Below are 15,363 nucleotides of genomic sequence, written 5' to 3' on the forward strand. Positions count from 1 at the left end.
GTCTGTTTTGTTCTTTCTTGTTGACATTTGACAGTATTGTGCAATAGGACTAGGTTGGGTTGGGCTGGATTTTCGAGGCTTGCTTCCATCTCTTTTAGAAGAGTAAATAAATAAACCTCTTTTTCTTGTTTCCCTAAACGGTGTTTACCTATATCTATGAGTAATTACATTGATTTTTTTTGAAACTAGGGTGTTCATTTTGTCAATTGGAGTGATTAATCTTCTCGTGACGGTATTCTCTAAAGAGATAAATAACAAGTATGAAATGAGCTCCATTTTCATAAGTGGGAATCTAAGCACATTATACCTCGTGATTAAGTACATTGACTTTCACCCTTTACAGAGCAGTGTTGAATATATTCTCAAGGAATATGAAATCAGCGGTTGATAACTTTCAAGAATGCGGGCGGAAGTCAAAGTTAGGAATTTTTGTTTTATAATGTCCTCAGATGAGTTTACTTGGCTAAGTGTTACAGTTTGGGCTCACAACTTTTTCTGAACAATTTATATTTTGTTGATTAGTAACTTCTTATGTTACTCGGCTCCAGTTAATTTTGGATTCACATCGTTGGGTTCCTCTGCCAACCGTTGGCTTTTCAGCAACAAGTATTAGAGAAGATAGTCAGGAGGATGTAACTCCTCCATCTTATCTTATGGAACAACACCGGTTGCAGTGTTAATTAACAGTAAGTTTGATCCATGCTTCTCAAAATGCTCAGTCTTATTTCTTGAGTCAAAGTTTTGAACATTCAAAGTTGGAGAGTGGTAGGTGATTTAGAGGTTCTCACTTCTAAATTCAAGCTAGTTTTATCCATAATACTCTTGTGTTAAGTGCAAAGGCAAAAGAGAACCAGTTTTTGTGTCTTAAATTAGAGTTTCGATGTTGGACCATAAGGAATTGAGGTGTTTCTTGTGTATCTATCTTTTTTCATTTGATTGCTAGCTAAAACTAACAGAATTATACAAGTTATCTGCAAAAATACAAACTATCGTGATAATTTTCATTCAGTTACTTGAATCTTGTGAGCAAAAGCTTTTTATTTTTTGTTGTTATTAGAATATACTCATCCCTTGCCCATACCTTTCCCATACCTACCCATACCTTGGAAAGGTCAAAGTTATGGGTACCAAATATTTATTTAGTGTTGGGCATAGAATAATAGCAATTTTTGGTCCCTAAGTGAATAGGGACTTTGCAAGGTGGCCCTTGAACCTCAACTATAAATAGGCCTAACCTTTACTCATTCTAATCATTCCACATTTGCCATTCTCTACTTAAGGCATTGTTCTCTCTCCCTATTTGTAAAGTTTCACTTTGTGTTTTGGAGTGAAATATATTTGGTAGTGCCCGAGGACGTAAGCAAGATTTGTTGAACCTCGTTAAAATTTTGGTGTTCTTTACTATTTATTGTTCATATTTTGTGAGTGTGATTGTAGTGATTTATTGTGCTATTAAATTACGATAGAGGGATATTCTGGCTAGGAAAGACTTGGTAGTTAAGTGATCCTCATGATCCACCTCTCTTTCCTGGGAATTGAACTTAGTGTGATTTTTTAGTCCAATAATTTTACTCTTTCACACGTTTTCGTACAACAATTGGTATCAGAGCTAGATTCGTACTTGGGGAATACGACCGTTTACAGTACTATTCACATATGCGGTACTATTTACGTATATAGCACTATTCACGATACTGATCTTGTTCACGTATCTGATGAGTTGAGATTGAGGAGAAAAATGGCAGCAGCATCGTCATCAGCAAGGACTAGTGTGACAAATGCAAAATTTGAAGTAGAGAAATTTGACGGTACCAATAATTTTGGTATGTGGCAATGTGAGATCTGGATGTCTTATGTCGCAAGAGCTAGATATAGCCCTTGAAGAAAAACGACAAGATGGATGACAAGGAGGGCCAAGATCAATAGACAGTGTGTGGTACAATCCGCCTATGTTTGGCCAAAGAGCGAGAGTACTCTGTCATGAGGAGACATCGTGAAGAAGTTATGGGATACACCTGGAAGAAAAATTCTAACGAAAAGTCTTGAAAATAGGCTTTATATGAAAAGAAACTTTATCGATTCACGTATGCACCCGGTATGTCGATGAATGACCATGTGAACTCATTCAATAAAATTTTAGTAGACTTGCTAAATTTGGATGAGAAATTTGAAGATGAAGACAATGCATTATTGTTGTTGAATTCCCTTCCTGATGAATATGATCATCTCACCACCACATTGCTTCATGGGAAGGACACGATCACATTTGATGCAGTCTGTAGTGCGTTGTATAGATCTGAGACTCAAAAGAAAGATAAAAGAGATCACAGAGATACAACTGCAGAAGTCTTAACGGTAAAAGGTCGTTCACACAGCAGCAAATCTGGTAAAAGAGGAAAGTCCAAAGGGAGACCCGCCAAAGATGAATATGCCTTTTGCCGTGAAAAAGGGCATTGGAAAAAGAATTGTCCTAAGCTACAAAAGGGTAAGGCTATTTCTAATGCATATGTAGCGGAGCATGATGAGGAATCAGACTTTAGCTTGGTTGGCATGGCAATGGCATGTCAAACGGATGAGTGGATTTTGGATTCAGGATGTAATTACCATATGTGTCCTAATAAGGATTGGTTTTCTAATCTTAAAGAGCTAGAAGGTGGAATTGTTCTTATGGGCAATGATAGTGCTTGTAAGACAATGGGAATGGGAACAGTCCAATTGAAGAATCACGACGGCTCAATCCAAGTCTTGACAGATGGTCGCTATGTACCTAGCCTGAAGAAAAATCTCATCTCATTAGGGGCCCTAGAATCTAAAGGGCTCACAAATCATTTTGAGAGATGGATTACTAAAGGTAGTAGCTGGGCAATTGACGGTGATGAAAGGCACAAGAAGAAATAACTTGTACTTTTTAAATGGAAGTACAGTTATTGGATCAACATCAATAGTTTCTACAAAAGATGTAGATTTAGAGGCTACCAGATTATGGCATATGCGATTGGGACATGCTGGTGAAAAAGCTTTGCAGACATTGGCGAAGCAAGGCTTGTTGAAAGGTGCAAATTCTTGAAAAATAGAATTTTGTGAACATTGTGTTTTGGGCAAGCAGAAGAGGGTAAAATTTGGTCTAGCAATTCACAATGCGAAAGGAATTCTGGACTACGTTCACAGTGATGTGTGGGGACCTACCAAAGTGGCTTCTTTGGGAGGTATGCACTATTTTGTTACTTTTGTTGATGATTATTCAAGAAAAGTATGGGTGTATATAATGAAAAGAAAAAGTGAAGTTTTGGATGTATTTTTGAAATAGAAGAAGATGGTGGAGACTCAGACTAGTCAAAAGGTCAAACGACTTCGATCAGATAATGGTACTAAGTACAAAAACGATCTATTTCTACAAGTATGCCAAGATGAGGGCATTGTGTGACACTTCACTGTTCGGGATACACTACAGCAGAATGGGGTGGCAGAATGTATGAATCGAACTATACTAGAGAAAGTTCGATGTATGTTGTCCAATGCTAGATTGGGCAAGGAATTTTGGGCTGAGGCAGTTACATATGCGTGCCATCTAATTAACTGTTTGTCATTAGCTGCAATAAATGGAAAAACTCCTATAGAGATGTGGACTGGTAAATCTGCTACTGATTATGATTCTTTACATGTATTTGGTTCCACTGCATATTATCATGTAAAAGAATCTAAGTTAGACCCAAGAGCAAAGAAAGCATTATTCTTGGGTATAACTGATGGAGTAAAAGGATACCGTCTCTGGTGTCCTGATAGAAGGAAGATTGTTTTCAGTAGAGATGTGACTTTTGATGAATCAACCATGTTGAAGTACAAGGATTCACAAAAGGATGAAAAAACCAGTAGTACTTTGCAGCAGGTGGAGCTTGAAAAGGTTAACGATGATCCAACTAATATTGAAGGGACAAATGATGTAGAGGTTCTTACCCAAGAACCTCTACAGCAACAAGATTCAATTGCATATAGGAGGCCAAGAAGAGAGATTCGTAAGCCTGCTCGCTTTGATGATATAGTGGCCTATGCACTTCCAATTGCAGATGATGATGTTCCTTCTACTTACACAGAAGCAATAAGTAACCTTGATAGTGTAAAGTGGAAGTAAGCAATGAATGAAGAAATGCAGTCTCTTCATAAAAATAGGACCTGGGAGTTGGTGACACTACCCAAGGGAAAGAAGGCAATTGGATGCAAATAGGTATATGCAAAGAAGGAAGGATTTTCTGGTAAAAATAAAATTCGATACAAGGCTAGATTGGTAGCAAAAGGTTACGCTCAGAAAGAAGGAATAGACTACAATGAAGTGTTTTCTCCAGTTGTGAAGCATTCGTCTATTTGGATTTTGCTAGCCTTGGTTGCGCAATATGATCTTGAACTAGTTCAGCTTGATGTGAAGACCGCGTTTTTACGGTGATTTGGAAGAGAAATCTATATGACTCACTAGATGGATTCAAGGTTCTTTGGAAAAGAAAATTGGGTTTGCAAACCGACAAAATCGCTTTATGGATTGAAGCAATCTCCGAGGCAGTGGTACAAGCGATTTGATCAGTTCATGAAAGGGCAAAGGTACACAAGAAGTAAATTTGATCATTGCGTGTATTTTCAGAAGCTACAAGAAGGAACTTTCATATACTTGCTCTTATATGTTGATGATATGCTAATAGCATCTAAGAGCAAAATTGAGATTGAAAGATTGAAGACTCAACTCAATCTCGAGTTTGAGATGAAATATCTAGGAGAAGCTAAAAAGATTCTCGGCATGGAAATATGGAGAAATAGAGCTCATGATAGAGTTAGCTTGTCTCAGAAGCAGTATTTGAAGAAGGTACTACAGCAGTTTGGCATGAACGAGCAGACAAAACCTGTAAGTACCCCTTTGGTTTCTCATTTCAAACTTTTTGCACAACTATCTCCTTCGAGAATACGAAACGAGAATACATGTTGCAAGTTTCGTATTCTAATGCAGTGGGTAGCTTGATGTATGCAATGGTGTGTACAAGACCCGACATTTCACGAGCGATTAGTATAGTGAGCGGTATATGCATAATCTCGAAAAGGACATTGGCAAGTCGTGAAATGGATTTTACGGTATATTCGAAAGACCGTGGATGTTGGATTCTTGTTCAAGCGGGATAATACACTTGGTAAAGGTGTTATTGGGTACGTTGATTCTGATTATGCCGGTGATTTGGACAAGCGAAGATCAACCACCGGTTATGTGTTTACACTTGCTGGAGGACCAATAAGTTGGAAGTCTACATTGCAGTCTACAGTTGCGTTGTCAACCACAGAAGCCGAGTACATGGCTATAACAGAGGTCGAAGGAGGCTATTTGGTTACAAGGTATGGCTAAAACCTTGGGGTTGGTTCGAGAGCATATTAACGTGTATTGTGATAGTCAAAGTGCTATTCATTTAGCAAAGAATCAAGTCTATCATGCATGTACAAAGCATATCGACGTACGATTCCATTTTGTGCGGGAAATTATTGAAGAGGGGAAAATTTATCTTCAGAAGATCAAGACTGCAGATAATCCCGCAGATATGATGACCAAGGTAGTAACAGCAACCAAGTTCGAACATTGTTTGAACTTGATCAATATCCTGCAAGTTTAACAGTTGAAGAAGGCACTATCAAGTATTGTTGTCAAAGGCTGAAATAATTGTGTGAAGATAAGATTATCCTAATCAAATATTCAATGTGGAGATTATTAAAATATGCCCATCCCTTGCCCATACATTGCCCATACCTTTCCCATACCTACCCATACCTTGGAAAGGTCAAAGTTATGGACACCAAATTTTTATTTAGTGTTGGGCATGGAATAATAGCAATTTTTGGTCCCTAAGTGAATAGGGACTTTGCAAGGTGGCCCTTGAACCTCAACTATAAATAGGCCTAACCTTTGCTCATTCTAATCATCCCACATTTGCCATTCTCTACTTAAGGCATTGTTCTCTCTCCCTATTTGTAAAGTTTCACTTGTGTTTTGGAGTGAAATATATTTGGTAGTGCTCGAGGACGTAAGTAAGATTTGCTGAACCTCATTAAAATTCTGGTGTTCTTTACTATTTATTGTTCATATTTTGTGAGTGTGATTGTAGTGATTTATTGTGCTATTAAATTACGATAGAGGGATATTCTGGCTAGGAAAGACTTGGTACTTAAGTGATCCTCGTGACCCACCTTTCTTTCCAGGGAATTGAACTTAGTGTGATTTTTTAGTCCAATAATTTTACTCTTTCACACGCTTCCGCACAACAGTTGTAAATAAGTATTCAGGGTCCGCAGCAGTTATTAATCTCTTCATCACAGGTGCTTTCCGAATAAATAAATGGTTGGTCATGAGATCGGTTTCATTCCATGAGGGGAAATTGACATGCTTTATTTCTTCTCTCTGGTGATTTTAGGTGTTTCTGTGGCAATGAATGAGCTACGTGCTTGTGCGCTAGTAAGTTTGAAGAAAGTTTTCGCTCAAGAATTAATTAAGGGATTGCATGCTGTTTCTGACTCTCTACTGAGGTACAATGCAACCCGGATGCTAAGAGAAACCGAGTCTGGGCTTTTCCTCTCTATTTGCCAAGCATTTATAGGAGTGCTTTCTAATGAAATTTGGCAGACTGTCCCCCCTGCCATTTCTCTTCACAAAGCATATTTGACAGCTTTCATGTAATTAAGTTCTCTTATTCATAGGTTGCTTTCCCACATGGTGCAACATGCTTTGGTCGTTGTTACCCTGGTGGAGCTGCTCTTGTCATGGATGTTAAGAATTTATATGATGGATTTAGTCGCCCGTCGATAATCGCTTTATTGAAAGAACCTTCGAAACCAATTAGTAACGTAGAAGAAAATACCACTTCAGAAAATGGTGACGTTCCTCAGGCTGTTATGAAAATTGGTGTTGAACCCACAGGCAGAATTGATGAAACGAGGATCTCAAATGCAGATAAGGAAATAGAACAGTCCCATTTTGCAGATTGATGAAAAGCTTGGGGAAGTATACTAGGAAGCTCATCATTTAAAAATTCTTTTTACTTTTAACCACTCGATTTTTTATCTTAGTTGTTTGTAATTATTGGTCCATTCTTGCTGCCTTAAAAGAAAAAGTAAATTTAATTTCAGAATATGATATGGATTTTTTTTTGTTCAACTCAGAATATGGTATAGATATGTCCTATTATATATGAAAGAGAGATTGAGAATACTATTTCACTAAGTTAGAAAACAACAACATTTTGTAACACCCCCTACCCGTATCCGTCGCCGGAACAGAGTACGAGGCATTACCGAGGAGTACAAAACACTTACAGATAATTTAAATATATTTTCATAACAACTTGTCTCGATTTCATACTATTTCATATTTAAGCTTTACTCACCAAAGTATTTGAAATATCATATTTATGCAAATAGTACATATGAGGTACATAATTCCATAGTTAAGAATGAACACATTTATCAAACATATTCCACATTCATATATCAATGTCTTACATTTCTATATATCAATAATCGTCATTTTTCTTGTTTTTCAGATAATTATGTGTAGCCATTGATAAGCATGTAATTCACTGTTTCTTCCTGTCAATCACAATTTCAAATGACAAATTCGTGTGAATCAGCTCAACCTCATTAGGTGTTTAAATTCTGTCATTTTGATTCACATACTCATAATTTACTAACATATCCTGTCAAACACAACCTCTAAATGATAAAATCACATAATTGAGCTCAATAATAATAATGATAACATTATTTACATTTCTTTTTCCACATGTTACATTTACGACTTACCAACTTGTCCATCCAAGGAACAACTTACGGTTTGAGTACATCGTGATCTGAAACCCGAATCTAGTGAAGCACATAAGTGCTAAACGGAAGTTCAAGGCTAATCAAGCATATAAGTGCTAAACTGAAGCCCAAGGCTAATCAAGCATATAAGTGCTAAGCGGCTTAGAAAAGGCTAATCAAGCTCATCGAGTGAATCGAAACCCCAAAAGGGTTAATCGAAACTCATATGAGTTAACGGAAGCTCGAAGAGCTAAACGGAAAGCAAACACGAGAATTGCAACAAATGCTGAATCTCGGTTTACTTGGGTAATTTACCATCAATTCATCTTTTTCACCGAAAGATTGTACTCATTTCTGCGTTCGTTCCTCCAAAATTCTCGTTTAATTTCATAAATTTTGTACATAATTTACTTATTTTCAACAATTAACATACATAAATATTAATCACCATTCATAAAATAATATTGAAATTTAATAATATTAATAAATGGTCACTAAATTTAGTTATATAAACTCACAAGTTTGATTTTTGTATTATAGCGATAATCATAATTTCATAATAAATATTCCAAATAAAACATTATATCATTTCTAATTCAACACTTATCGATTATAATCGGGCATGTGATCAGTTTATACACGAGTCATTCATATATTTTTGAATATTTTCCTCCTCCTCCTCTCCATCCACATCCTTAGTATAAACAACACACTTGTAGGTAACATTATCTATAATTTTCACTATCTACTTATGTGAATATTCAAGCTGTCCATCTGTGTCATAGTCACTAAATTATTTTTATCCTGAGCTACAGAACTCCAAATTAAGATCTACATATCTTCTTACCATAAAATTTTCATAATTTTTGGTTGAGCCAATTAATACAGTTTATTCATTGAAGTCTCCCATGTTCTGCTGTCTGACAGTTTCGACCATTCTTCACTAAAACTTAATTACCTCCTCGTACAGGATTCTAATGATGTTTCCGTTTGTTTATCTTGAAAATAGACTCATTCAGAATTCTAAAAATATAAATTTAAGCCCCTAATTATTTTTATCCAATTTTTGATGATTTTACAAAGTCAGAAGAAGGGAACCCGAAATCATTCTGACCTTGTCTAACAAAATTTATCATATCTCATGATTTACAATTTTATTGCTTACATTATTTCTTCTATAAGAAACTAGACTCAATAATATTTAATTTCATATTTTATTCATCCTGTAACACCCTCTAACCCCAAACCGTCCCAGAAGAGAGTTATGGAGCATTACCAGAGTTTACAGAATAATTACACACAATTTCATTTACTTTCTTATGTTCATGTCAAAACTGTCTTCTTGAGTAACAGTCACTAAAATATTTATATCTAGAGTTACGAAACTCCAAATTAAGTTCCGTTAATTTTTCTTAAAACTAGACTCATATACCTTTCTACCATAAAATTTTCAGAATTTTTGGTTTAGCCAATTAGTACAGTTTATTCCTCAAAGTTACCCCTGATCTGCTGTTTGACAGTTTCGACCTTTCTTTACTAAAATTTTATTATCTCATAGCACAGGACTTGGATGATGTTCCCGTTTATTTCTCTTGAAAATAGACTCATTAAAGATTATAAGAAAATAAATTACAGCCTGTAATTATTTTTATACAATTTTTAATGATTTTCCCAATTCAGAATAGGGAATTCCAAAATCAATCTGACATTGTCTCACAAAAATTCAAATTCATACCAAATTAGTCAAATCCTATTTTATACCATAGCCAAATCTAAATTGATTTATTTCATCCTTACATTTACAATTTCAAAATGACATACACATAAGACATCCTAGGTACATGTCATTACCAATAATTAACACACTTTACCTTAATGAATTCGGGATCGGACTGGGATGCTGATTCAACGTACTATCTTTACTTAACCTGCGCACGGAAACAAACCGTACGCTGAGTATGGTATACTCAGTGGTATTTCTATAATCCGAACACTTGGTAATATAGCAATTAAACTTAAAATCACAATGATAAATATAACCATTCATTTATTTATTTTATAGATAAGTTTCATTTACTTACCATAAAAATTCTATACAAGCTATATAACAAACACAACAACATATTTGCTCAATTCTTTTCATTTGCTTACTGTATAAATTCTTTCAATATATTCACAATTCACTTGTATTCACACTTTACTTCTTAACAATATACCATTTTAATTCATTCTAACATCAATCATCATCCATTTGAACTTCACTCATTTCATGAACCTTTTGGTTTATGTTTTCAATCTCATATCTCAATTTCAATTCTCAATTCAATTTCTCATTTCATTCCAATAGTTCAATCAATCAAATTCACTCGATTTATCTTTTCACTTATTTACCCCTATTAACAAACCCGGACTTTGACGGATACACGGATTCCAACCCAAACACACCAATACGGCACATTGTGCCTAAAACGGTACATAGTACTGATCGAGATATCGACACATAAAGTGCCTAAAACGACACACGAGGTGCCTGATACGACACACGAGGTGCCTGAAATACGACACATAAAGTGCCTAATTGGTAAAGCCGGCAAATCCGTACACTTTCGGATCCTATGGCATGCCAATTATATCCGACTTAGCCCGACTAGTTAATAGGGTATTTCATTCACTTTCTCAATTTAATAATTCTTTCATCAATATCTCATTCAGATAATTACATATATTTATCCATTTTCACAATTCATACAATTTCATTCAATTTAACAATATATTTCAATTATTCACATTAATTCATAATTCAAGACAATTCAATTCATTTTTCAATATCAAATATTTAAATTTCTACATAAATCATATATATTATATAATTCAATCAATATAAATTCAATTAAAATAATTTCAATCAATATAAATTCAATAAAACAGATATTCATAAATCAATTCAATATAAATTTATCACACACTAAATCAATTCATTTCAATTATAAAGACACAATACATATAATTCCCATCTTAACTATTTATCATAATATTTATCCAAAATTCAATTATCATAATTGCATAATATCTCATTCACACACACACACACACACACACACACACACACACACACACACACACATATATATATATATATATATATATATATATATATTTATATATTTATAATATATAATTCAATTTAATTCGATCAAGATAAATTCATCACATACCAAATTAATCCATTTCCATTATAAACACAATAATTCTCACTTCAACATTTATTAAATGCATTGAATAAAAAAATATAACAATTAATAACTAGGTTCAGATTATAGAAATACAAACCGTATTTTCTCGAGCTAACTTCCTTTGTCTTTGCCATTTTTTTTCCTTGCTTAGCCGAGGTTTCCCGAGACAACATTAGCTACGGGAATTAAAACAATTCATATTCGTTAATTCACTACTAATTTATATCTAATTAATACAATTTTTATTCAATTTCTACTTTAATTTCAATTTAATCTTAACTAGATTCACTTACTTTTTCTATCTCAATTCATACTTCATTTCTATTCAAATTTTGTCCAAACTCATACTTAACTATTAAATTTCCAGCATATTTTCATAATTTCGAATTTATTTCCATTTAATCCCTAAAACTCAAAACTTATAGCTTAGTTTACGATTCAATCCTTTATTCAATTCCAATCAAAATTTCTATCAAATAAACCCCCAATTCCATCATTTTATTCAACATGAACCATACTTAGAAATCTAATGACTTTCAAAATTTCTACTTAAAACAAGTAGTATTTATCTCTAGGATTCCAAAAACTCAAAAATCATAAGAAAAGGGGCTAAATTGACTTACCAAATTAACTTGGAACCTTTAAAACCTTATTTTTCCCTTTTTTTTTTCTTCCTTTCTCCCTTCTCTGTTTCATCCCCTGCTATTCTGTTTCTTTCCTCCTTTTATTCTTTTTGTTTATTTCTTTTGTTTCTTTTATATATATATATAATGACAATAATAACTATAATAAAAATCTATTTAATAACAAATATTTATTTAACACTTGTACCAATCATTTTTATACACTTGTTTTTCTTCTTTTTTTTATATATATACATATATATTTAAGAATTTAATAATATACATAATTCAAGAAAAATCTTGATTTTCTTCCATTCACCGCCTCATTTCATGGGTATGGCTTAATTGCCATTTTGATCCTTTTATTTTCTATTACTTTAAAACTAAACTTTCACATTATATTCAATTTAATCTTTTATCCAATTATCCCTAATTAAGCTAAATTTACTTAATTAAACTTTAATTAATCACTTACTTAACTTCATAAATATTTTTAATTTTTTTAATAAATATTTTCTAATCCATTTTTCGAAACGATGACCAAAAATAAACTTTTCTAAAACCTTAAAGTTCGGGTCATTACACATCCTCTAATTCTATTTCTACAATTTTTGGTGATTTTTCAAAGTTAGGCTACTGCTGCTGTCCAAAACAGTTTTAGTGCAAAATGTTGATTTCCATTTTGCCCCAAATTTCACAATTTATACAATTCAGTCCTTGCTCAATTAACCCCTCAATTAAGATAATTTTCTCAATTAATACTTTTCCTAAACATTATAAGTTATTTCATAACTATTGAATTTCATAATTTCTACATAAAACTCTAAATTCAAACTCTTTTACAATTAGGTCCCAAACATTCACTTTCTATTCAATTCTTACAATAAAATCAACATATAAACAATTTAAAGCTCTAATTCCATGCCAAATCATCATATACTTCCAGAACATATGTATATAAAATTTCAATTTCTTTCATAGAATCAAAAACTAATGAATTCAACAATAGGACCTAGTTGTAAAAGTCACAAAAACACAAAAATTTCATGAAATAATCAAGAATTGAACTTACTTGAGGTAAAAATATGAAAAACCAGCTTAATAGAACTCTTCCATGGCATTTTTATGATGAGAATGTAGAAAAATAAAGAGAAATCTAGATAATTCCAATTTAGTCCTAGCTTTATTAAGTAAATTTTACAATTTTGCAATTTTTCCCTTAATTCTCCTTATTTTCTTGCTGATTTCATGCCCTTGCCGTCCAGCCCAAATGACTTTGGGTTTATTTTCCTTTTAAACCCTCTTTCTTTTATCAATTAAGCTATTTAATCATTTCCCATAATTTTGCATTTGATACAATTTAGTCCTTTTTGTTCAATTAACTATCAGAACTTTAAAATTTCTTGAGGAAACTTTAATACTAACATATTAACACTCCATAAATATTTATAAAAATATTTATGGCTCGATTTAAAATTATCGAGGTCTCGATATCTCGCTTTCGATTCTAATTATTTTAATATTTATTTTAGTACACTATTCACTATTTTAAAATTTTTCCTAACTTCACATTTAATTTATACTCACTAAATTAATAATATTTCCTACTCATTTGTCGGATTTAGTAATCTTGAATTACTGTTCGACACTCTTGAAAATTAGATTACACATTTGCATTTTACATTTACATATTTTAAAGCCAAAATATTTTCTATTTTGTTTGCTGCATACAGAAATTAATTTTAAATCAATGTTAATAACTTCAATTTTAAGATTTGAATTTTAGTTATTTGCATGTAGATAGATATAACTGTTATGGAAGTAGAATTTTAGTCTTACATCTATTTAGTTTTAGGTATTTTTGGAATTCAAACCCATTTAAGTTAATTTTAATCTTAAAAGTGATAATTCATCATACAAATTTTTAAAGGTATCAAAAATAAAACAGAAAAAGTCATAAGAGATAATTACAAATGAGGGAAAAACATTTATTTATAGTTGAGTTCCTTAGATCCAAGGATAGAATTTACTTTACAATTGAGATTGTTAAGAGATTTTCTCTAAGTGCTTCACTTGACCATCAAAGTTTCGAACAGACGGACTTCTCCACATGTTCCATGAATCAAGTCAGTTTGAGTGGATCAAATGAACTCAATTTAATCAATTAACCTCTTTGCAACATTTTATATGTATTTATTACGAATTTTGATCTGCGAATTATGACAAGTAGATATGTGTATATTTTTTTTAAATTCTTTCCCTATTAAATAATTTATTTTAAAAAATAATGATTGTACTGAGTGTATTAAAGTTATGATATGAGATCACACCTAAATTCACTGTATATGATCGTCACCTTAATTATTCAATTTATTTTTTTGGTAAAAGAAAAAAATTATAGATCAATTACAGAGGAGCAATAAAATCATAAATCCAAATTTTGACCATCATTTCTAACTTGATCAGCAATTTCTGAAGGTACTTCCTAACAAACATGAGAACCAAAAGGAAAATCTTTCATCAATCTAGTTCAAGTATGAGCAGAATTATTTGCCTCCCTCGAAACCTGCTTAATTCTCACCCTCCAATCTCTTCTATAAAGTTCTTAGAATTCTCAGAATCAATCCTCTATTTATTTATTCTTAGAACTTACCATTAAGGGCTTCAACAACTAAAGCACAATCCGATTCAACAATTATATTGTTCCATTTAGCAGATCAAGCAGTTGGAGACTATCATAAATTGTCTATTACTCAACTGTTCAACACTACATCTGCCAATATTTCTTCCAATCCCAAAAATCCACCTACCCTGGTCATCCTTAACCATTATCGCCAAGAAGGCTAAGCTCAAGCCTGGATTTCGTGCCCCATTCGAATTCAACCTAATAGAACCTATTGGTGGGGAATTCCAAGTTCAATCACGAATCTGTCTTCTAGGATTTCCATCCGGACATCCACACATTTCCTTAATGGCTTTTGCCCAACACCATGCTGATTGAAGAACATGTATAGTACTGAATTGCTCTCTTTGGAACACACGAAAATTCCTTTGTTTCCAAGTCTTCCAGCATATAATACCAAACAAGGTTTGCCAATCGACATCATTACGAATTATGCCAAATTTATTCATCAAGTTTCCAGACAACCAAGTCTACAAAGAATAGGAGAAAAAACTATTCCTTACTCTCAAAGGAATAAGCTGCTCCCACATAATTCTCTTGCTTTGCAACAATCCCGAAGAACATGTAAAATTGATTCTTCAGCACCATCACACAAACTGCAAGAAGGATTGTTAATGTTCGGCGTTTGTGAGCAAACATTCTTTAAGGACTAACCAAAGAAACTGTCGAACATGCTGAGGGCCAGAAAAGGACCATGCAAGCTTCCATTTGTTGCCATCGGTTGAAAAGAATATTTCATTAGAGTACTATAAGTTGATTTAAGAATAAAACTACCATTTGTAGACCACTTGAAAATCAAAGTATCACACCCTACTAAAGGGCTCGGTGCCGAAATGCCTACAATATAAGCAATAATATTATTATTCAAATAACGACTCAAGTAGCTCCAATTCCAAATACCATCAGTAGTCGTCACCTCCCTAAGAGTAATAGAAACATCAATCAACTCGGTATTAAGACAGAAGTTAACTAATGGACCAAGCTCCACAATCCAAGAAACAGTCCA

At 33.2% G+C, this 15,363-nt stretch overlaps 1 long non-coding RNA gene across 1 annotated transcript; it reads right to left on the reverse strand.

Annotated features, from left to right (window-relative positions):
* Positions 1–9,571: 9,571 nt before the first annotated feature.
* LOC128292904 (uncharacterized) lies at positions 9,572–11,809 on the reverse strand. Its single transcript, XR_008282887.1, has 3 exons — positions 11,675–11,809; positions 11,149–11,227; positions 9,572–9,746 (listed from the first exon to the last, which is right to left on the reverse strand). It is a non-coding gene; the product is annotated as an uncharacterized LOC128292904 (long non-coding RNA).
* Between the last annotated feature and the right edge of the window lie 3,554 nt (positions 11,810–15,363).

The sequence above is a fragment of the Gossypium arboreum genome, chromosome 5 (genome assembly GCF_025698485.1).
Source record: "Gossypium arboreum isolate Shixiya-1 chromosome 5, ASM2569848v2, whole genome shotgun sequence".
NCBI classification, from domain to species: domain Eukaryota; kingdom Viridiplantae; phylum Streptophyta; class Magnoliopsida; order Malvales; family Malvaceae; genus Gossypium; species Gossypium arboreum.